The sequence below is a fragment of the Argiope bruennichi genome, chromosome 9 (assembly GCF_947563725.1).
Source record: "Argiope bruennichi chromosome 9, qqArgBrue1.1, whole genome shotgun sequence".
Taxonomy (NCBI): Eukaryota; Metazoa; Arthropoda; class Arachnida; order Araneae; family Araneidae; genus Argiope; species Argiope bruennichi.
The window spans coordinates 73458081-73484817 of NC_079159.1; the positions used below are offsets into that span (position 1 = coordinate 73458081).

General features: G+C 27.5%; 1 long non-coding RNA gene across 1 annotated transcript; it reads left to right on the forward strand.

Annotated features, from left to right (window-relative positions):
• Window positions 1–7705: 7705 nt before the first annotated feature.
• LOC129983555 (uncharacterized) lies at window positions 7706–13699 on the forward strand. The gene is made up of 3 exons (XR_008785417.1): window positions 7706–7819; window positions 9156–9415; window positions 13482–13699. It is a non-coding gene; the product is annotated as an uncharacterized LOC129983555 (long non-coding RNA).
• Window positions 13700–26737: the final 13038 nt, after the last annotated feature.

A 26737-nucleotide genomic window follows, 5' to 3' on the forward strand; every position in this document is an offset into this window, starting at 1 on the left:
CATTTTTTGCTTTCATAGTTTTAAATTACATTAATTTTATTAATGAATTTTATTGAGGAATTTTAACTGGAATATTATTTTGTAACCATATGTATTTCATCTACATAGGCTTTTGTATCAATAAGTTGGATTGTAACATTATAGTTGTGCCAATCTCTTTCGTAATTTTAAATCTTCGTAGAATATTTAATTGAAATTATATAAAAAAAAAACTTCTTGAAAAAGGTGAGCGATGTTTTAAAATCTTATATAGCTTCTTTTTTTTCCATCGACCAAACAATTCTTAAGCTTAGGATTTTTCTGAATTCAAAAACTCTGAGAACCGAATCTCACCAATTTATCATCTCAGAGAACAGGATCTTGCTTCCTGCTTTTTTTCACCTTTTTTTTGTGATTCCTGCTGATTTTCTTTTTGGTCACTCAATCACGAATTAGCTTTTCTTGGGAGGAATGAACAGCGATTAGCTGGATTTGTTTAGGGGCACCGCTCTTGGGAGGATTTTTAAATCATTAAATTGATGGATAAGGACCAAGTTTTTCAAGTTTTTGTGGAAGTAGTTTAAATAAATTTGAATTCTTATTTGTATTCGTCAAATTCCTATTTACTTTCACGTTTTAGGTCAAAAAGGTTATTACAGTAAACTGCTTGCGAATATATATAAACGAGATATTTGGTAAAGAAAAAAACATCGTCTAAATTCATTTATCATATATGTTTAGGACACAATTTTTGCAGCCAAGTTTAATTTTATTGCAAAAACTATTTACAAAATTTCATAAAACGATGTTAGTTTCTAATTTAAGTAATCGCCAAATCTCTGACTTCTAATTTTACAGCCAAGTACAAATCAACTCTAGCTCTTATGCCCAAAGCATCATATTCTTTGCGCTTTTTTTTTAACTAGCAATATTTGGTTTGTTGGGATTGATAGTTTCTAAAAATTTCAATTAAATATTTTGTGTAATTTCATCTTAATGACTGTCTGAGATAAATATTTTTAAGCTTCAAATGTTAATAAACATCTAAGCCTTTACGCCAAAAATACGCCAATCTTAAAAGCTTTACGCCATTCAGTGCATCGCGTTGTGCATTTCCCTAACCTTCTGTCAAAATTTTTAAATACAATTAAATCATGGGAAACAGCAATCATGTTTAAAATTGAAGGAATTTCAAAACTATTTTCGCTGTTGCTTTGTTCGAAAGTTAAATCTTAATTATATACAAATACAATAGCATTTAAAAATTTTTTATTAAAAATAAGCCTTATACTGAAACCTACTATGCACAGAAAAATAAGCCAAATCTTCTCACCTTGATCTTTAATGATAGAAAGATAATCCAGGATGAAATATTAGTCCCAACAATAAAAACCATTTGAACTTCATTTCAACAATGAAATATGTTGTTGTAAAACATACTTAAGTGAATTTGCATTAAAAAGCAATTAAAAATAAAAAAAAACTGATATTATTGAAAAAAAAATTCTTTGAATTTTAAGTTGATGTAAAAATTAAATTTTGTGCTTTTGTAATATTTTTTGAGGCTATCGATAAAAACTTTTCATAAATCACTTCGAAGCCCATATTTCCATGCATCAATTTTATTTGTGCCGAATTTTGTAGCTCTAGGTTAAACTGTCTATTTGTGGAACATTTTCTTAGGCATATATTTGTTTTCATTATCGCTAGTAGCAGAGATTATTTTTGTTTATTACTTCCTTTCAGTTATAAATTAAAAATAACACTTGATTACTAAATATTAAATAAATATAAAGTCTGATTGAATAAGAGTGTAATTAGTTATTTTTAGCATAGCTTTTTGCATCACCGGAAAGAGCAACGACAGAAAAATTATGGTATGGTATTAATTCAGTAAACAGAGGCTAGTATTTCATATATGCAGAAATAAAAACATTGAATTTCATAATTTCATCATTAAAAAAATTAAATACCAATTATTATTTTCTGAAGGTTGAAAATTTCAAGAGCTCCATTATAGAAGTAGAACTCAATAAATGGTGTATGGAAGTTCGGGATAACTACAATAAATAAAACAACAAATTTCCCCCCCCCCCAAAAAAAAAAAAAAACAGTTTGTAAAGTTGGTCGAATATGAGGCTTTTAAGTTTCCAATTGATGAGTTTTGCGAAAATGAATAAGTTATAAGAAATAATGTTGAAAATTTGTCCATCTTCCCTACATTTCCCCACCTTCCCCATATTTCGATGTTATGCATTAAATTAATTTTTATATTAAAATTGATCAAAAATGATCAAATCCATCAACATTATTGCAAATTCTATTCAAAATATTGCAAAAATTGAGTGGTTATTATGATCCATCAAAAGATGTGATCAATTTTTTCTAAAACTATCAGAAAAATGTATATAATCTTAACTGGTTATGTTAAAATTGGTCCCAAATTTGTAAAATATTCATAGAATAAAATCAATATTGAATTTATATAATTTCATATTAAAGTAAAATACTTTTATTTATGAATAATGCGCTAGACATTTTGGAGATGATAGTTCTTTTAGTGTCGATTGGCTGAACATGATTCTAGAAGGAAATCCAGAATAGTTTTGTTAACATTTCTGAAAGATTTAAAAAAAATATTGATTAGATTGAAAAGATAATAAATGATGATTAATTTATGTATTTAAAGTGCGGATAACTTTCCGTCCAATTTCATTTCTTCATTCCAGTTCTCAATTTTTACTTTCTAGTACATAAAATATTTCAAAAGAAAGTATTTCACTAGTGTCCGAATTTTATTACATTTTTTATTTTATTTTATTTATTTATTTTTGAAAGAACGACTGCCATGAACGTTTGGCTTGGCCACGATGAAACGTTTTGAGCTTGACGGATCAAATATGATTTGTGAATATGTATGATACATATGACATCAAATTTATAGAATTCTATCAAATTTTGAATGAAATTCATTCACAACTATAATGCGTAAATATTGTAAATTTTATTGAATCTTAAAATTAATTGGTTTCTCAAATTTAGTGCAAAGTGACTTTATGAGCATAAATTTAAAATCTAATTACATTAATCGCTTAACTCATAATTCAATACTGAAAATATTACTCAAATCCATTAATTAAAAAAATTCTTTATTATCCTAATCCATTCTTTAAATAAAAAAATGTACAAAATTAAGAACTCTAGTATTTTATGAAATAAACGAAAAAAGGACTATAAAATTTAAATTTTTAAAATTAAGTCAAATAAAAGTACACTATAAAGAAAGAAATAAAAAGAATTCAGATTTATCTTATTCGTCTTATTCAGAAGTATATAGCTGTCTTTCAATGTGTCTTCAAATATATATATTCTCAAACATCCCCCAACCCTTTTAATCATCATGCATTTGCGTCATACGGACATCGAAACGTTGTTTCTGAAACTTAAAAGATAAAATTTAATGGTTCAACGGCATTACAATTCGACATAAAATTACGCTAAAATGATTCCACTAGTACCTCAAGTATTTCATGGCATCTCAAATGAATCAATAGAACAGAACATTTCAGAAACAGAAAGCGTCATCTAATTTTAACATAAAGTGGCCGTGGCTATATATGCATGCATATTCCACATCTTCTCATAAGCGATTGGGCAGATTTAAACCCAATATTGCACATTTTAGAACTTTCTTTAGAACAAAAGAAAGAATGCAAGCAACTTTTCAAAAAGCAAAATTTAATTAAATATTCAATATTATAATATCAATAATATACAATTAATAAAGAATAATATTTCAGAAATTAATCGAAGGTTGCTTTTTATTAGTAATTGTAGAGAAAATTATTCTAACGAAATATTTTAATATCACCTTAAAATTCAAGATTCTTCGGTAACATCAAGACTCCTGTCTTTTCTAATGCTATTTTTTAAACTTAATTTTCATATCTGAAATTTTTTATTCCAGATATTGCTAAATAAAGCAATTATTTAGCAATGCATAAAAGGACTGAAAAAAGAAATGAGGAATTAATATACCCTTCTGCTTCAAGCGATTACAAATGACTATGGCCCATTGGCAGTGAATCAAATGATGTAATGGAATAATAGGATGCGTTACAATAATTTATGGAAATTTAGATTCTATGTTTAAAATGTTATATATATAAAATTTATTTTAATTCGAATATCACCAAGCAGTTAAATAATTGAATAAGTGGGAGTGGTCTCCTTAAAATTTTCTTACATATTGCCCAATAGACTTGTCATGCCAGAGAGCACCTTACATGGCATTGGTAACCAATAGTTAAGAAATACGAATCTTTGGCATGAATTTAGTAATTTTACTGAATCCACCATTTTATTCTTGGAGAAAGTTTTGGCGATTAAAACTGGCCATTCGTTAATAGTACCCAAAATTCGAATTCGTGATTTAGACACGTTTTTCTCAACCGATTGAAACACAAATTTGACACAAAATTGCTCTTGTAGTCAAAAATTTCTATACCAAATTTGATATATTTAAGTCATTGTGTTTTTGAATTATCGTGTTTACTTATTTCTGATAGTACAGACCAACTGTCAACCCATTATTGGATTTAGCTCAAAATTTGACAGGTGTCCCCACTATAGATGTTAAATCTGTGTACAGAATTTTATCTATCTAGCTCTGTTTATGAAATAATCGTGTTAACTTATATTCGAACATCCGGACCGACGAATTTCCTCCGAACAGATTTTTTTTATTCAAAATTTAACAGAAATTTGAGAATTTGGTGTTAAGATCGTATACCAAATTTCAGTCATCTAGCTCAAAACGTTTTTTGAGTTATCCCTGTTACAGACAGACGGATGTTTTCCGAAAATGTGTTTTTCTAACTCAGGGAAGCCTAAAACGTGCAAATTCGTCAAAATCTCGAGTTCGAATTTTTTGACGATTACTATGCTTTTTCTTTACTTCGTATACGGGAAAGTAAAAATAACAAAATCAGTCAAAAGATTAATCCAGAAAAATTTGAATAACTGTTAATAAGTTTGATTAACTGCATAAATAAACTGTTTATCATTTCAATATTAAATTAATTGCAATTCGACCCCCAAAAATCAGTTACTCAGTCTTTTGAAATAAAAAAAAAAAGATTTTTTAAAAAAATTTTTATGAAATAAAATTAAGCTAACTTGTACAAAAAGCTGCAGTCGTTTTAAAAATTGAGATAACAGAAATTTTAAATATGATGAAATTGAATCTTTAAGTACGGATAAAGTAATAAAACGCAGAAATTGTCTTAATTTTATGAAGAATCATAAATCGTAGACACCGAAAAATAAAAGACATTTTTTTCTACAATGTAAAACGAGTAGCAAGTGAATTTCCGGAAGTTATTTTGAAAACTGTGTAGGCTATCTTTATACCTTGTGGGTAGCGCTGCTGACATCTAGGATACAAGGTGCTTTCATCATGGATATCTATTGTGATGGTATAGACATAAATCAATGTTATGGGAGACCTTCCACTTGTTCACATGCCCCCGAGTTCATGGTACCCCCAACATTAAAGTAAAGTACCAGATATATATCTTTAGAATTACCTGTTGCTCCTTCTCTTTCTGGTATACGAGACACAAGGGAAATAAATATTTATAATTTCTGATGCTTCAACTTCAATATTTTGGTAAATTTGTGCTTGTTAAATATATAAATTTGCGCGCAAGTTGTGACCATACTAAAAATTTAAAAGTTTTTAAAAAATTGTGGGAAATAGAACCTTGAGATCTTGATGAATCCCTTCGTTTTAAACATCTCTGAAACCGAAAACTACAGTTTCAAAGATAAATCTGTTTTGCCTTTGTATTTATGAAGATAATAACCCCCAAATGCAATAAAAATAGATGAATAAAAGTTGCAAGGGTTCTTTGTACAAAATTATTCATCTGTATCAAATTGTGAACTAAATGTTTATTAATGGATATGTGATCAGATGAATGAAATATGCCAAAATCTAGAGTGATAAAATTAAGTATATGATTCTTATAAGAAATTTTGAAGTAAATCTTTCTGAAGAGAAACTGTTTGTCGGCCTGTTTATTCGTAAATTGAAAGTAATATAGAGAGTTGAAAGGATAACATTTACAATTTAGTGGATGTTACGATGGAGAAAAAAGTTTTCTCCGGGTTGTAATTTCTGGAAAAAATTGGATGCAATTTTCTAAAACTAAAATTTGAAATTTAATTCAATTTAACAAGATTAATGTTATAACCGAAAGATATATGAAATTTTTGAATCATGTTCAGATGCCGAAGTTGGGAATAAGCAGTTGTCTCACCAAATTTTCAAACCACACTAGTGATGACAGATATTGATAGAACTAACATGGGCCAGGTCCAGTAACGAAAGGAATCTTTGATTGAATTAAATCTCGTATCAGGGCCTCTCTTATTTCGATATAGAAAATTGTTTCTTGGTTTCTGACTTTTTTTTATCTTAAAATAATACCGAATTAGTCTTTATTTGCAATAAAATGATTTCAGTTATTTTTTTTTTACCAAAAAAAATATATGTATATTCATTTAGTCATTCAATACCCAAAACAGCCAGCTCAACTTTTTGTTTTCAGAATATTAATTGGTTCACCGGGAAGTGAAGTATATAAAAACATAAAAAAATACGTATTTATTACATCTCCTCCAGAGTAGTTTTCACCGATAGTATTCTACTTCTGCCAACATTTTTCAGATATTCAAAACATGATCTAAAGCTCACATTAGCAAAATATTTTTATGGTTCACAGCGATCTTTCTGTTATTGCAACAACAAAATCAAAACGATGACAACGAAAACACATCTTCAACCATGGAATTACGAAAAATTCCCATGGTGACATTTCTGGGGAATATGGAATTTGTGAAGCGAAATTCATAAATAATAATGGCATTTTGAGAATGCGTATTATTATGACACAAAACTTAAGAGTTATCTCTTCTTCTATGTCTCCTTGTGACATTTTAAATTTTTTGTAGAATTAGACAATTCAAAATCGAATTTTAATACAGATTCTTTTCTGAATTACAATCATCATTTTGGAAAAAATCGAAATTTTTACCTTATCAAATGCAAATTTATTTGGAAACAATAATATAAGTCAAATACTGAGAGCTGCCAAATATTTATATAAGTGAAAATATATAATGTATGTTTGTTAACAGTTACAAGTATATATGTCTTTTAAATGACACATTCACGAACTTTTTTAGCATTAAAATTACTTTATTTCAGTGGATAATAAAAATTCAGAGTAATTTGAATATATTAAATTCTCTCATGAGGGAGGTTGTCTTATCAATAGTTTTAATGAAAAGATAATTAATAAGGCCAACGGATGTGTAGCGAATACAATGCAATAGAGTTCTTGCTATCTGAGTGTCTCTCAAGGCGACCAAAAATCGAATTACTCAAAAATGTGTGCTTTTTTATTACATTTTTAGAACGGTTTAAAGGCAATATGCATACTATTGGAGGTCTCTATTCAAAAGCATTAAATTGTTTTTTCCAATTATATACTGAGCACCATAAGTGCCTACAAAAATTATACATCCTGTGTTACAAAAGCCATCCAGCATGACATAAACATACTTTTCCTCAAATTCATTTACTATTTATTTTGAGCCCTTTTATTTTTATCTTTAAAAATATATTTTGAGACTCCTAAAGATTTTTTTTTTTTGCACCTAGGTTCCTTCATGGAGGTGGTTGGTCTTCGAGACCAATTGGCACAGATTAATCGGACGGTCTTCGTTCTTTGTTGTTCATTCCGACTGAAACTTTCTGGATGGATATTTAAAAGTAAGACTTCTGGGATGAAGTATAAAATATTTTATTAAATTTATAGTAACAAACTGTAAGGATCGGCATTTTCCTAAGCAAAATTTTGTTGGTTTCAAAGTGCATCTCGAAATTAATTTTATTTCAAAAATAGCTTAACAATATGGTTCAATATCAAATGCTTGAAAGTTTTTCTGTTTGTCTTCAATCAAAAAAAGGAATTGCTTCAAAAGGAAGTGCTAAAAACAATTTTTTTTTATTTTGTGTGTGTGTGTGTGTGTGTGTGTGCGCGTGCGTGCGTGCGTGCGTGTGTTAAAAAATGCCAATAAAATTTAGAATCACACCCTAAGTCTGAAATAGAAGAAAAACATGAATCAAAACTTTTACCGCCGTTCATGCAATTAAAATCTTAAAGTAATACTTTGTTATTAAATACAAACTTATATTATTCCATTTTAGAACACGTTATTATTTGAATAAAATCTCATTAACCATTTTTGAGTGTCCCCCCCCCAAAAAAAAAAGAAGAAGAAGGAAAAAAGAACGTGTTTTGTGAAATGTTTTACTTTTAATTCAAGTGCGTTTTTTCTCCCCCTCTCTTCTGAGTTTTAACAAATGAAATGACGCCATTTAAATTCACATCGCGTCCATTGCTGGAGAAATCCATTAACAGAACAACCAATTAAGAAGATGTAGTGAAAAGGCATTAGAGGTTTTGTTCCAAAGCACGCCATCTGCCGACAGAGATAAGAAACGAATACAGGCTGGAGACCACGTACCAAACCGACATGAAAAATTTGAACACTTCATCAACAGTTGTCAATGAAAAGTAATTTCCTCTCTGAGACCGGAAGCAGGAGAGGGGAGATCAGAAGAATCCGACAGATTTATAATGCTTACTTCCGAGAAGAAGCATGGAGCCCCCCACCCCCCTCTTCCTTGCTTCTGTTAAGAAATTAAAAAGAAGTAAAAGAACAAGATGGGAAAAAAGGGGTTTTTGAATTTTAAGTCTGAGAGGTTTTTAATATTTTTTTTAACGGATACGTTTTTAAATTTTTGTTTGAGGTTAAATGAATGATTTCAAAGCAGACACTTTCTGGATTATTAGTTCATTTGAATTGGATGGTAGAGAATTAAAAACTTTGAAGTTTAGAATAATTTAAAACTTCTGTTGCACCTAATGTTGCTAGGGGTAAAAATATATTTTATTGAAATAATACTTTTTCATATTAGGGAGTCCCATAAGTTTCTTTAATATTTCTAATATGAAATGAATATACAGTAATTACTGTTTAAGATATTATTTATTTTATGATATAAGAACCCTTTTGCTCTATTACCTTCTTTCATCTCTCAGGAAGCCTCATAATGCCATCTTTCCAAAATTGTTGTGTTTTGGACAAGAAATAATCCTCGAGATGCGCATTTATTTCGCTGATGGATTTAAAACGCTTATTGCGAAGAGAATTTTTTAAGGACAGAATGAAGTAATAATCAGATGGTGCAAGATATGGAAAGTATGCAGGATGCGGTAAAACATCTGAAACTGTAAGAGCTTCTCTCTTACGACTAATGCAATATGTGGTCTCGCGTTGTCATGATGAAAAACAACAGCTCGTAGGTTCATTGATTGTGACCTTTTTTTTTTTTGCTATGGCAGCTTTTAATCGATCCAATTGATGACAGTATTTCGTGGATTTTATTGTTTCACCTTGAGGAAGGTGCTCGTAGAAAATTACGCCTTTTCAATGCTATCAAATGGACAAAAGAACTTTTTTTGGGGGGTGTACAAACGTACTGTAAAAGAGCTCATGCTTGGCATGCTTGCCAAGCAGAGCCATATAAGGCCATTCATAGCGCGATGATAAAGAAACTTTTGGGGCACCCTAATACATTTACATGAAATATTAAAATCCACAAAATCCTAATTCTTAAAAGCCACTAAAAGTTGCTTTCTTTCTGTAAGTTATTAATAATATTTAGTGATATAAAATAGAATTTGACATTGCAATTGCGAACTCGGTGGTAAATAAATGAAATGGTTTAAGTATCTATGCAGTGATTTAATGAATATAACAACCTTACAGATAAAAACATTCGTTTTTATGAATAGAACAATAGTTTTTAATTTATAAAAAATAAAATATTCTGTAGATCATCATTTAATTTTCACTAAAACCTTTTTTTATGTTTCATAATATTCGTGAATAAATTTTAGAGGAAATCTATTGGAAAAAAAATCTTTTTAAGGGAAATTCTAGTGTTTATACAATTGTAAAATTTTGAAAGTCGATTTTTAAAACACCAAGACGAATCTAGTTTCATTTTTTGATATCAAGATAGATAAAAAAAAAAAAAAAACCAGCATTTTTATTTTATTTAAAATTGCAAAATATTTTTTTCAAATTGCTCTATATTAAAAGTATTATAGAAGTTTACTAATTCATATCCCAGTTGAATTCCGCAATGAATTTAACTTTTTTTTCATCTGTATTTAATTATTAATTATTTTACAAGCATTAAAAGTTGACATTTCAAAAAAAAAAAAAATTGATAGAATAAAAGCTCATATCAAACTCATCAAAAGAAGGAAAGGGGAAAATATCTTTATTTTACTTTTTCAGTGCTACAAAATATTTTTTAAAAAATAAATTAATAAAATAGCAAACCAAAATCAGCATGAAGACATGAAATCAAAACATAAATCAGAAAGAGAATCATTTTACCAATACTTTTTTCGGTATAATGCTTCATATGTGAATAATTTACATTATATTAACTTTCAGAGAATAAATTATAGAACAGAAAAGAAAAGTCTGTGTATAGAATTCACATATATTTACGAAGATAGCTAAGGATAGAAATGATAACTTTATAAGTTTTGAAAAAAGAATATTATAACAATTATAGCTTTATTTTAAAAAAGAAAAAAAAACCCTCATGAAATTTTAATTAAAAAAAATTAAATACAATCAGTTTCTCATTTAAAGTCTAAACCTTTTTTCTCAGAGTATTTAAAAAAAAATCTTAAAATAATAATTACATAACCAATAGCATATTTTTAAGTCACATAGCTCAAACGAATTTATAGGATTGGTGAGAAGAAACATTTAAATTGTTTCCCTCAGTTGTTCAGGCAGATTAAATGGACTGATGGGATTGCAAATGGCTCTGCGCATCCCAATTAACGTTTGAAAATTTATTTTTCAACCTATAGATCTGAATTCTAAATACTGTGCATCCACATACACAAATACGTGCACACAAACTCATTTATTGATGTTGGGGAAACTTGATACTACCTCTTCGTCTTAATTATGTAAATAATTATCTGTTTTTTATAATTTGATCAAGTTGCGATTGAAAAGCAAAAATGTTCTATCCTTTTTTTCTTAAATAAACTTTTAATACAAGGCACAAAGCATGCATCCATGCTATAATTTCGGATAATTATCAAATCAAAATATTCTTAAAGAAAGCTCCATGTAATCGACAGGTCGGTAAATTTATTAACTATTCACTTAGCATCTGATGGTCATTTGTTAGATGAGAAGATAGTTATGGGCACAGGGTGTATGGAATAATGTTCAGTCTATCAAATGAAGATGATATGCAGCCGTTACTGTTAGGAGTGATTGAAAAATCATGAAGAGTAATGTTTCTACGAAAAATGCTGTAACAGCAAAAGTTAAAATATTACAATATTACTTAATTAAATTTATAATTTTCAATTACCAATAAGAATTTGCATCTCAAATTAACAATCTAAGTTATAAAACTTTGACACATACTATTAGTTGTATAATACGTATTTGTAAGACATCGCATGCTTTATTTCAGACAATAAAAAATAAGTATGGGGATGATGATAATTACAAACTGACTATTCCGACCCACCCGAAGGCACACGAAAAAACATGAATGATCGGACCGACACAACAGCAACACTGCCTGGAACTGTGGTTGAGTCCTAAGGGCCATCACCGGCTACGGTGCAATCCTTCCCAACGGAAGAAAATCCTGTCATCAATGGCAGGAGCCAGCCCCCACCTTTTCGTGCAGCCATAAGGGTGGCGATAACCAACCACCATAACGGAAGCTCCTAATCCCCAATTGCGAGGTGTCCCCCCACCGTGGGACGGGGGATTATGATAAGAATATTATCAAAATACAAAACGTAACCAGATGATCAGGGTGACTCATGAGCTAGTATGCTCTGTTCCAAACAACCAAGCCACAACAAATGAAAACTTAAGGCTATGCTGGCAAATTAAATGAGCTCCAGGATCCAAATGCAAGAAGAAATTTCAATTTGATCTTAGTTCAAACTTATATTCCTCTATTTCAAAGATCGAGTTTTTTCTGTTAGGTCAATGCATTCACCATTATAGCAGTTTCAAAATCACAAAATTCTTATCTTCTCGAAAGTTAAAGTTAAATTCTGAATTTTTTTTTCTACACGAAAAGTTGTATTTAATGCTGTTTTTAAAAGATAGACAAATTTAAGCTATTGAAACAATTTTATTAGCTATTATTATTATTAATTTTAGTTTATCAAAATAATTTCAATTGATAATGCGGGGTATAATTTGAATTCGAATCTGAAAATAAAATTTTACATGGATTGAGAGTTCTTTTATTTAACTGAAATATGAACACTATTCCCAAGGATTTCAGCCTGAGGTGAAATATATATTTATTCACTTCTACTGTAACAATGACAATCGAAACTAGATTATTTAAAGCTCGTTTCTGAAAAAATTGCCAGTACCATTTTAACTTGTAAAAAAAATATTACTGAATAAAAATGCTTTTAATACAGAAAATAAAAATTATAAAAACTATCGAAGGAATTTTGAACTAAAACAAAATATTTTCTTCAGTTTTTATTTTAAAATAAAAAGGAGGAAAGTAAAAGAAAACATACTGCTAAATTTGAGAATCATTTTAAGGAATTTTAAAAATTTATTTGAGAAGCATAATTTTGTAAATTCTTCATTTTTATAAAGCCTATTGGAAAATGGACTAAAAATAACTGAAAAATGTCATTATCATAGTAAAAGTCAGAGTTATATTGGTCTACTAGCTGCATTTAGTTAAAACAAATAAGTGGTTTCTTTAGCGTCCCGTGATTAAAAAAGTCAACTCTGACTTTTCTTGTAAACTCGACGATTCTCGAAAAATTTACACTAAAACTTTCTTTTTGTCAAAGCAGAATTAAATGTAAATTTTAAAATTTCAAATTTTATTAAGCGGTATTGCAAATTTGTATTAAAAACTTCTGAATATAAATTTCACACATATGAACAGTAGTTTTGATTAAAGGTCGCAGTTAGTAATTTAGTTTAGTTTAATTATATCAACATCTTGTTTAAAACCAACAGTTGAGTTATTTTTCTTAGTAAATAAAAAATGATCTTAAGTCAACTGTACCCTTATAGAGTTAAATAGCGATCTTTACAGAGAAAACGATTCATTGCGTTGCCAACTTAACTATTCACAATTTTCTTATTAGATTGATTCATTGTCAGCTAACAGAAAATACAACTTGGATGAAATTTTTGTTTGATTTTTAATATGACTACTACGTTCCAAGTTTTGTTTGCTTTCACTGGTTTTTATAATATTTTTATGATGCTATTTTTATTTGAAAAACAATAATTATTTTCTTTTTTTTCTGTAGGTGACTTTCTAAATTAGAAGACATGATTTAGACTCCGACGAAAATGAATCGTCTGTCTCGTTCTGGAGAAATAAATAGAATGATGCTGTCAATAAATAATGAACAACAATTTTGTATATTGATATGTATTCACCTGAAATAATACATTTTGTAAATGCAAAATCTTTATTATTTAATAGTACCTTCAAAATATGCCAAGGCAGAAATTTATTGAGAAATTCTTGTGAAAAATTATAATTTATTATATTTATTACTATAGTAAGTAATTATAAATAAAAATAATTATAAAAATAAAATATGTGTGTTAGTTTTTATTCAGTTAAATATGCTGCCTCATTGAATATAATTTGTTATATACGACTCGAAATTTTTATTTCTTTTTTGCTAGTATTTTTATTATTTCTTACAATTACAAATTGCCATATATTTAACATTTTAACTGGTCACATTTAAACTCATTAACACTAACATTTGTTCTTATTAAATATATTAAATTTTTCTATATTAAATATATTTTCTATATTAAATTTTTTTACACATGGATTTTATTATTTCAACTGTAGAATCAAAATTTTAGGTTGATATATCCTTTATTTTCATAAAATGAACAAAACTGAATTTTACATTTGGCATTTCTTTAAATATGGAATTTAATAAAGATTATTTCTTTTAAAAATCAACAATTAATAATACAACTAATTATTAACAAATATTGATCCAAACACATTGTTTATAAGGCGTAAAGATGAGAAATTTTCGAAACTTCAAATATATTTTTGCATATAATATTGATGAATATCCTCGCATCTGCTTTGAAACTTTTAATCCATTTATCTAATTTTAATTGTTTAATTAATTCAGGAAAACTTTTCACCACTTATTTCGAATTTCGTGACTCATGATTTGGGAAAATAATTTGAATGTCTGAACTTGTCACTTACTGAATGATTATTTTTGGCTCAAAATGTGTAAAACAATTGGTTTTTTCGGATACTCAAACTTTATATTTTATGATATCAAGTTTGAATGTAATTTCCTGAAATAAGAGGAAGCTTTAAAATAATTAGGACAGAGATTACAGCAATTATGCGTTTGCAAAAATATTTAGCAATTCCATCTAACAGATTTTTACCAAAAACATTTTGTCCATTATTTTGAATGTACAGTCGAGGAAATAAAAATGAATTCATCTATTTTTATTGTGGCATAGTTCCTACTAATCATTTGAAAGCAATTAAGGTACTGTTAAAGATTTCAGAAGTGAAAATTTCATAATCATCTATACATCGAAATAAAACGATTTCAAAATTTCGAAGAGAAGTGCTAATTTTCCTCGTCAAATTTCAAAACTTATTTTCAAATATTATAAAACTTATATTCAAACTTTATATATCAAAAGTTATTTTCGAAAACTAAACTTCATTAATTTAGATTATTTATTTCGGAATTATCAGGTAACAAAATTTTTATCCAAATTTTTAAAATTTTTAATAAAATTAAAATTTTTGTTCAAAATTTTAAAAATTTCAAATGTGCAAATAAATAAATAAATTTATTAAATAAGAGAAAGAAAAATTCAATTTCAAACATCTGCTCAGAACTTCTGAATGAAATATTTCAAATCAGTATTCTCTTAGTAAAATGAATTTTTCAGTTGTTGAAAAGAGAGAAGCTAAGACGTATAAAAACTTTATTCACATCTTTTGGATCTTTCAAAATTTGTTTCAGATAATATGCAAATAATTTTTTAAGATAAATATACATCTACAGTTATTTACCATTTGGCATACCTGGAAACTTTTTAAATATCTCTTAAATTCAAGTGAAATCAAAAATTGAAACTCTGTAAGTAAATTGAAACTCTGACATTTGAACAAAGGGTTTTAAGTTCTAAAATCGAGATATCTGTTGTTCCTTAAATTTAATATCTTTCAGAATGCGAACTTAACTACAAAAAAAATTTAACGCAGGGTTTGCTTAATGAATCTGCGGAAGAGGTTTTAAATGAGAATTTTAAATAAGGCATAAACAGTAAAGAAGTTATAGAATTTTTTAAATATCGTGATTTAAAATTATTTCATCCTTTTCCGTATTTCTCTAAGAAATTAGAACTTATTCGAACTGATACATTTTTTAAAAATAAATTTTTTTCTTGAATATACTGCGAATCAGCTAAATATACTTAATTCGTCCAATGCAATATGCGATGAAAATAATTTATTGCAAAGTAACTTTTTTTGTACTTAATTATATAAATGTATACCATTTTAGATTTTTTATGCCTAATTAAATCAATACAAATTGCCACGTATGAAAATAAGATACCATGCGACTCTTTTCGGAATAAATTCAAGTTAAAAAGATTTTAAAAATTATAAACTAAAATTATATTTTTGTTCGTGTACTAAATAAGATAATCCTTCTTTATTTAATTTTCTATAACTTGATCTTGAAGCTTATTGTTTCAAAAACTAAATACCAGGTGACTAAATACCAGACTAATCAAAATTTAATCATTAATTGATAATTGAATTACGAAAATAACAAAAATAATGTGTAGCAATCGAGGGTATGAGAGAGTACAAAATTTCAGTCCTCTAACGTACAAAGAAGTGCCTATCAATAGATTACAGAATTCCATTTTTAGAAAAGCAAAATTGATAAAAAAAGTTTCAAAAAATTATTACATACACGTCTCAGTTTTGAGAGAACGCTACATTTCTTAACACCAAACCATAACATAGCAAATAATCGTGGGAAAGAAAATAGCAGCAACTCAAAACCAGCCTTTAATAAGAGGAGCCACGTTGGCTATTACTCGAATTTGTATTAATTGCCCAATGAAATTAACTCAGTGACTGAAATATCCGGAAGTTCTGACAATCCCCTGCCATAAAAATGACGCAATCGCGAGGTAATACAATGCATCCTTCAAAAGATGAGTCTGATCTTGCGACTCCCGTTAAATCCCGAATAATTAGCATTGTGTAGTGTTTCCGGTTTGCTTCGTTTTTGTTGCTTCCGTTTGTGAGCCTCGGACATAGAGAGCTTCTTAATTAGATATTGTTTGTTATTTTTGGATTAACAAACTCTCTGACTTGTCTGTTTAATCCAGACATGTTTTGACGATGCCAAACCGACTATTATATTGTGAAAAGACTGTCGTGTCACGAAGATTATGTCTGTCATATTCTTTTGTATGAGAGCATCAAGTTATGAATTCATTAAGTGTATCATTTGCATGGCTCGTAAATAAATTGTTTAGGGAAAAAAATATGCTTTTTTTTGTCATCAGATGTTTTTAGGAAGAGAAGAAATTCATCTATTAAAATAAGCATTTTTGGATTTATACATTTACTTCAATTTCTTAAAGAATATCATGTCAATGGTTTCTAAATAAAAGATTCGGAAAAATGCATTTCCTTTTTTTAATAGTATTTAAGCTTTCAAGATTTGGATGAATTTAATCGTATTAGACCTCTTCGAGTTCGATAAAATTATTTTTGAAGTTATGTTTATGTATATGCTACTATCTCAGTTTCAATGCGCAGACAAAATGAAGCGTTTGGTGCTGCTTATACGGAAATTCCTCATTTGAATTAAATTTTGAACGGAATGCATCAATGGAAAGATAAACATTTTTAAAACTTTTAATAGACTTTATTCACAGCATTCCCAATAAAAAATATTGTAATATATTTATTCAAGCAATTCATTGAGAGTGATACTGATTTTATTTGTACAATGATAATCTTAAATCTTTTTTGAACAAGTTATAATAGGTATAACGCTAGCATTATTATTTTTCGTATTAAAAATTGAAGAAAGTTTGACAAATAATATTTTTAGTTGGATATCAATTCATATTAGCAGAATCTTTTTTCAAAACTTATAATAATTAATATCATTATTCGAAAATTTCCGAGACAGTCAAGAAAGAACATTCAGAAGTTTTTTGAACGAGTCTTTTTGTAAGAATGCGATGCAATGTATAAAAAAAGAATTTCGGCAGAAAGGATTTAGCATTTAAAATAGAAATGTTTCAACACAAAGATTAAACGATTATTTTAAATTTCTTGCTGATAATAGCAGGAAACTGAACCGTCATTGAAAATGTTGCAGAAATATTTAATTTGTTGAAACTTTTGAATGAGATAATCGTGGGAAATTTGCAAACATTTCTGATAAATCAGAAGAAATATAGAAAGCATCATATTCTTGAATTTAAGATCTTATTCCTTTCTCTCGGCTTAATCTTTTTTTTCTCTTGGCTGTCTTAAGGGACAAGATAGTTCACCAAGAATATTTTTGTATTCACTGAAAACGTTGGTTGTACAATTTCAATTAAATCTTATGCTTAATTTGTAATTCACGATTCTCACAACAAAATATTTTTAAACATCAAATTGTGATATATATTAAAGTCTCACTACTTTAATAGCTTACTCCTATTGTATTCATAGTGCATATGAATTTTTCAAATGGAATCGAGTTCCATGGCATTACAGCCTCACTGAAAAAAGTAAATATACAAATAATCGCAGGTATGTAACTTTGTTTTATTATTCTTCGAGCCACTCCAGAATTTTTTTCTTAGCTTTAAACAAAAGAACAAACGCACAATTAAGTACTGGAGGAAGCCATGAAAATTGTTTACATTTCAATGCAACTATGCAAATAATCTTTAAAACTTATCAACATTCTGGAAAAACAGGCGCGACTAAATTGAGTTTATTAAAAAGAAAATATCTAAATTTTAAAAGGATGTAATTTTTTTTTTTTTTTGCAGTAACAATTTTGAAGATATCGATGTAAAATATAAAATTCTCGTTCGACTTTGAATTAAGTGAAAATTCAAAAGAATCGATCTGAAGTACACATACCAACTCTCTTTTGTCTATTTATGATAAGTTTTGCACTCCAAGTTTAACGCTGTAATCTGTAGAGAATCAATAGATAAATACACACAATTTTTTCTATAATTTGTAGATAGAGCCAGAGGCGTATCATTTTGACATCCAATTTTAAAATTTTCAATATTTATTACTTCATGTTAACCGAAAAATATTTTTCTTATAGCAAAACACACACACACACATAAATTGGATCAAAATTTTACAGCATACATTTTAAAACGAATACTGTGACGAAGACAGTCACGTATTAAAAATGATATCTATATAAAATTATCTTTATAATGGTTTTAATGTAATAATAATAAGTAAATGCTTCATTAAAAAATTATGTCAGAGAAATAACTGGAAAAAATGTGAATGGCTGATAACATTGTGGCGAAATCCAATTCTTATCAAAATACTTGTATAATTTCACAATTAGCGAGATTCCACAGCATGTGTTCAAAATTAAAGGCATTAGAAAAACAGCGGGGAAAAACCGTTTTGAAAAGTCTAGAATGTTTTTGATCTGCATTTCGTAACTTAAGAAAAAGATTTAAGCTTGTTTAAAAAAAAATCCTTTTAGCTGGAAAATGAATTTTTATTGCTATTTTTTACTGATAGGATTGCATATTTTGGCTATTGGTATTAATATTCATTGCACACCAGGCAGCAATTTTGTAACCTCTCTCTCCCTGTTTTCTCTCATCGAATTAAATGAGATTTTCATTATTTTTTGCTTAATGTATATAATTTGAAGATTTGTTTAAAAACGTACATTTTCTACGATTTGAGTGCATAGAGTTAAAGCTATGAAAATACAAATTTATCGTCAAACTTAACAATAAGAAATACTTAGGCATTTATAGAATTAGTAAATGTTAATAAATATAGGAGGAACAGAAATGCAGAAAATGATAAAAATATAGAAGAGCATAAAAATTTGCTTTTATTAGTGTGGAAAAGAAACTAGTTATTTTGAAATAAGGATGTGGTGAACTAAATAAAATCATGAACGCGTAAGAGCTGTGCATGATTAGAAATGTTTTAAGTACATTAGAATTTTAATCACATTTATAAAATAGTTAATTTTTAATGAATATTTTTGAACTACCTATTTAATGATAATTACTATTGTTTAGATTCTTATAGTACTTCTTTCAATGTTCCACGGTTTTATTATTTTTATTTTGATATGCATATTTTCTATTAAAAAATTGCTTTCTATTTCATAATACTCAAATGAACAGTCATTTAAACAGTCATTCATCTGATATCTGGATAGTACTAAAAAACCTTAATTATATTGTCATGAATTTGTAATATTGTTTTCTTGTGCAGTAAGTTCCTTGTAAGGAAGACAGTTTTAAAGATGAATGCTGAATAGATGATCAATCAATGTCGACAAATTTGGCGATCCATTGTCAACATTGACGATTAAATAGAAGATCCCAGAAACTAAAAGAATTTTAGAAGAAAATTATTTCGCATAAATTTAATATTACGAAATCTTTCACTATTTCTATTAATAATAAAGATGAAATTGTAAGTTCCTCTATCTTCTAACTTTAGCGATACTGTGACTTCACTTTCTTATTCCTTACTAGTTGCATTGCTGGAAATATAGTTATGTACAATTTCCTTTAAATCATTTAGAACATAATTTCGTTTTCATGATTCCGTTAAATAGTCGGGCATTAAAATTCGTTATTTTATTGTCTTACATATGTTTTTTTCATTGTACATGTAGACTTTTCTAATGGAGACTAATCTTGCTATTAAAAACACAAATGTGCAGTTCATTTGTTCTTTTTTCTAAATTTCACTGTGCAATAACTTCACATTTTTTAATATATTAAAAAAGTAGCAAATTACAAAAATATAAAACATAATCCTTCATTTTTACCTTTCAACAATAGATGAAAATCATGAGATTAAGTATTTGAAGAAGCAATGCAAACGATTCGAATTTCAGATCAACAATGCAGTTTATTGTTGGAAATGAAGAAAAGATATTTCCAAAAACAATGCCAAAATCCTGAAAAAAATTTGAATACTTATTAAATTTATATAATTAAAAAAAATTTAAAAAATTATGACAATGTAAAATTTATATTTGTGCTATAGTGTTTTCGGAGATTATCGCTGAAAAATTATAATTAAAACTTCAAAAGCACGCTTTCAGGCGCACATTCTCCCCCACTAAGATACATATGTGCCAGATTTGGTAACTGTAGACAGCCTATTGAAGCCTAACTGTAGACAGCCTAAGAATACTAAGAGAAAAGTTTAAAAGCAGGAGATTCAAAATTTACAATATATTAGGATTTACTATTGATCTGGTTTATTTTCATGTCATTTATTAATGAAAAAATAACTATTTAATTAATTGCTTCAAAACATTAATTAAATATTTTTTTTATTCTTCATTATTTATATAAACGATGAATTATCGGTGGTTTATAAAAATTTATTGATTCTATTGACTGTTTCATTTTAATTAAAACATTTTGTGTTTAATAATAGTTTATGCAAACATTGCTCTTCACGTTAAAAACATAAGATTGATAAGGATTATATTTCCGGGCAATGGCGTGAAAATCAGCTAGTATTATATATAATATAAATATATTCAAGTAAGCTGTCTCAAACTCTTAAGGAAGTGTCGGTTATGTGTCTGATAATATATCAAATTTTCGCTTACAATAATAGGTCTCTCTCGTACCATCATATAACAACTATTCAAAATTACTAGGTTACTGTTACGCAATATCCTTCATGTTGCTTACACGAAAGCTATATGGCGAAAACTATTCGCGTTGCACAAGGAATGCAAATATAATCATAACAACTAAATGGACCGTTCAAATTACAAGACTGATATTTCAAATTTATTTATTTGATATTGAGAAGGAATGATATTTAAATCCATAATGAAATAGAAATAACAATTAAATCAAAGTACAAAAATAACCTAGACACTGTAAATGCCGTTAATGTTCTGATACAGATTGAAGTAACAATAAATGTCCCTAATAGGGTGTGTCGTAAATTTTATAGATTAAATAAATTTCTAAGATCAAGGGGTTAATTGTTATAATATTATAATTGTGTTAAATAATCCATAAATATGCCGGTCTGCTACGAAAGTAGAAGACTGAATTGCTGATAACATAGCGGTAAAATTAGTTTCTTATCAAATGTCTTGTAAAAGCTTCCATTATATGTGTTGCAATCCAAGAAAATTAATAAAAAAGATAATTTAAAATTTATTACAAAGAACCAAAATATTTTCGATTTGTATTTCGAAATCTAAAAAAAGCTTTTAGCTTTTTAGGATAACGGAATAATTTTAGATTTCTAATACTTTTTTATCGATAGGAATACATAAATTACCAATAATATTCATCAATTCAAAACCAAATCTCTTAGCGTTTTCACCCTTTCACTTGCTTGTTTTACCCTAACTGATGGAACATAGTACAAATACATGCTAACTACTCCATGTGACTTAATTTTGTACCATCGCTGTATCCATAATATGTTGCATTTTGGTAATTAAAGTTCTGCGATTAGCTAATTATGGGCCAATCATAATTGATGCTAATACCGATGAAAATATAGGATTCCATAATCATAGGTTAAATATCTCGAAGGAATAATGGCAAGAAATAAATTGGAGCTAACGCAATTTTTTATAATACTATTTATTTAGTCAATCGAGTAGTAAATCACTTTAAAAAAATTTCATATTTTTGGCACCAATAACTGATCAATTTAATTTTATGTTTTAACAAATTTTTAAGTTAATTCACATATTAATGATTTTTTTAATATTTCATTTCGGTAGTTTTTTAAAAGTACATATATACTTTTATTTATTTAGAATTTAATACATATATCATGAAAAATAATAATAATATTTTTGAAACAATATCCAAAGTTAAAGATTTCTTTATATATAAAAGCACTGAATATTGAATTATATCAGCTAGGCCAGGTTATAAAGAAATGATAAACTACAAACAAATATATCATCAAGAATTATTACTTTTCAGGACCATTCAAATAAAATATAATCTAACCGATTAATTGAATAATTAATAACTCAATGCATTGAAAATAAATAATTAATTAAACGTTAGCTTATTTAATAATTCCTAATATAATGTCCTAATATTTAATATTTCATAGAATTGGTGCTTGTTAGAAATTTGTTTATTTAGCAGCTAAGCTAATAAATTATGATACTAATATTTTAAAACAGCATTATTGCGATTTCTTTCTAGTCAGTGCATATAGGAAACTATCTATTCGGAAATCCACTCTTGACGAAAATGGCGTTGATTTTTTAAAAAAAAAATTGTTATGTTGCATTTAACTAGCTCCAATCTGTTGCATCATTTAATTCGAAATTAGTTTGAAAGTTTCTTTCCTTTTTATGATCAATGTTATTCTATGAAATGATGATAAAAATTCTAAGAATCATAGGCATTTTTCTCATTTGTACGGCACTAATAGTCATCAAATATTGACGACACTAGAGGAACATAAATATACATAGAAGCCAAATATTGGCGTGTTACCGTTGGAACAAAGAACTATTGAGTTGTCGTTAAACTAAAATACTGGGCACCAATTTCGCCAACTATTGGCATCAAACCTAGGCACGTAAGCTCTGGTACTGTGCTAACAGAAAACTACCAATGGAAATGTTCTCAATTCGTTTTATCATATATTTATATGGCACAGCGTCTTTTGTGTTTAACTTCGTAATATGTAAAAAGAAGTGAATATGATTCTTTAATCACAATTTAGTTAACATTTTAATAATTGGTTTCAACATTTCATGTGGATTTGCATTTTTAGTGGAAATCTCTATATTTTAAACTGTGTTGCATTTCTGACTTACTGCTCGCGTTCATACATTTACGATAAACAATCTGAATACGAATACGAATCACATGTACGTTTTCTAACGATGTTCTATAATAATTCTGGTAATAAATCATTGTTCAAATTGTATTCAAAATGTTCATTATTCTTGAATTAACTTGTTCTCTTTCATTCAGGCGGATGGGAAGATAAACTTTCCAGTAGAGGATTTTATCCAAAATTTGATGAAGATCTATAATTTTGGTATGGAATAATAGTTTTCAATTTTCACTTGATTTGATAGCTCAAAATTTTAAAATAATCACATTCACAGATAGACACACAATATTCCAAAACCGTATCTTTTTTTCAGGGGTGGGGGTGGGGGTTCAAGAACAGCTAAATAGCAAAGATTCTTCAAAATCCTGTAGTGTTTTATATACAAAAAAGTAAAAAAAAAAAGCACCCCTTAACAATTAACAAAATTTTGCACCATAGAACTAATAATTAGTTCAGAAATAACATTATTTGAAACTAAAGATCTCAATATTTCAATTTTAATACTATAGCAATGCTGCTATGTATTAAAATTGTATATAAAAAAATTAAGCAGTTGATACATAGAAATATTTAATTTCATGCGTTGCAGCTTAAAACAAAAAGAGAAACATCGCGGCCTGCTTACTTCACAGAGCAACATATTTTGAATTCGGACATTAAATGGAAGAAGGCTGAACAAACATTATGTAAAATAAAATAAAAATATACGTATTGCATATTTTGATTCTTTTTAAAGTAGTTTCTTTTAGTTTTTAGAAAATTATTCATCTTGATTTGTGAGATTAAATTTCATTTTAAAGCAACACGCGCCACCGGACCAAATGTTGCCAAAAAGTATGAAATTGCTAAATTCTCTTAAAATAAGAATTCCACGAAACCATCCACAAATATCATGCAATTAAGAAGGGTAATCTTTATTATTCCTTTTTTATGTATTCAGCAATTCAAGTTACATCCTGTTACAACTCTCAAACACACGTGACTTGAAAATATTTTTACCAATTTGTCGAAAAAAACGCCGAAAAAAAAAAGAGACCATAATCAACAGGATTAGGTGTTCGTGAAAGAGTGTCGTATTTCTTAGTTTTTTCCAGTTAACATAATATTGTCATTGACCTTGCAGCCTAAGTGCCCATTTAGATTGGCGAATACAGGTCCTAATGTCTGTTCCGTCGTAGAAACACAACATTAAGAGGTAAGTTATTTGTTAAAAACGTTCGTTAGCGATTGCAAGAGACGTCGCCAGAGGGCGGTACCCATCGACTCGTGCGGTCTTCAGCCAGATTTATTTCATTCGAATCTGCACTTACAGATGGAATTCGGCGGAAATTCTATCTTTTGTATTTTTGTCGGTAGGAAAAAAAAAAATAAAAAAATAACGTGATTAATTTTATTGATAACAGATGTATTCTGCATCCGCAGAATTTTTTATATTTATTATTTACTTCAGCTTTGTTTTCGGCATTTTCTACTTTCTAATTGCTTTTTAAAAAAATCGAATTATGAGCATTTTGCAATGTTTTCCAAAAATTGTGACACATCACAGACTTTCTAACCTTAAATTATTAGAAATTTCAAAATTTAAAATCTGCAGTAAATTATAAGTAGCTATAAAGAAAAATGAAAGGATTTAACAAAAGTTATTTCAGCATAAAATTTAAGAATTCGAAAATGTTTCCACGATAAGAAATCATTTTAGAATTTCAGTATTAAGGTATCAAAAATTCCTTGCTTTGTCTGATTTTGAAGCAAAGTAATGAAATCACATCGTAACTTGACTAATTCAATAATGGGGAAACCGTAAAGAAAAGTCAATTTATACAAAAATTTTAATTGGGGGGGGAAAAAAACTTGATCTGAACATAAGCAAAAAAGAGCAGGAAAAAACAATTTTTTTTAACCTAAAAATGGTAATAATTAATGGTAACTTAATTTATTACTTAACAGTTCATATAAATATCTATTAAATCAGAAAGCAATAAAAAACCTTAATATTTAAAGTAATAATAATTATACGAAAATAATTTAAATAAAACAATTATAACTAATAAGTAAGTTATTATATTAAATAAACAGCATAAAATTGAATAATGTAAATCTACTAGTAAAATTCTTAATAAACAATGCAATTCATAGTTAGCATGTTCAAAATGAATATATATATATATATATATATATATATATATATATATATATATATATATATATATATATATATATATATATATATATATATATATATATATATGTATGTGTGTGTGTGTGTGTGTGTATTCGATTGAAACCATTGTTATTTAAAATAAGAAAATGGCGAATCTGAATATAATTGATGGATTCTTTAATTAATAAAAACAACTCAAATGAGTTAATTTAAATTCGTGTTATAGACGGTGTTTTATAATTACATTTAAAGAAAATTTTTAAAAACCAGAAAAAATATCTAATTGAAAATGATGAAATTTGCGGAGTTCCAATATAAATAGACTATTAGTTATAAAAAATTTTATCAAGACTTAGAAAGCACAAATCAAAATTTAAAATAGATATACATTTAGAAACCTAAATCTGAAATAAATAATAAGAATTGACCTTATTATGTTTCGTTGGCAATTAAAGTATTGTGAAATTTTTTCATACTTTAATCAAATTATACTTGAGTCACCATACTTTAATTGGCCACTCAAGTTAATCTTGTAAGAAAAATATTTGTACCCATTGTACCCATTAAGTTTTTGTGCTTAATAGGACTATGGTCAGAAATTCGTAAAATTAAACAACGTTCATTTTAAATAAAGAATTTTATTGCATAACATTTAAATAAATGATAATTAAAATACCAATTATTCTCAAGCGCATTAGAATAATTAGCAAAATAATTAGTAAATAATAGCAATAATCGCGCATAATTAGCAAAAGACACTTAGGCTCATTCTAGCAAATTTACATATATTTTGTAAATTATCTTTTTAATTAAAACGAGATTAAATAAGTTTAAATTTAATTATCTAATAAATAAATGTAATACTAAATAGTTAATTATAGCATAATAATAATAATATACAATTTTACTAATAATTATAAACGATTTGTTCTGTATCAGGCTAGTAAATATTCAAATATTGGTAAATGGGAACATAATTTTTTTTAACAAAATAATAATTAGGATAACAAAGTGAGGCATAATAATTTAATAATAATTTTTTGGTTTCAGCTTTTTAATTCGCAGGTATTGCATATTTAAATACGTACTTATCTACCGATAGACATGATGGTTTGTTGTGAAAATGTTACGAATCCTACCTACATTTAGGAATCTTCAATTAAAGAAGTAACTTTTTCTTTTATATTTTATCATGTGTTGTTTTTTAGTTTGTTCTATGGCTTTACCATTTGCTTGGCGCAGCATGATCAAGCATGGTTCTTGCG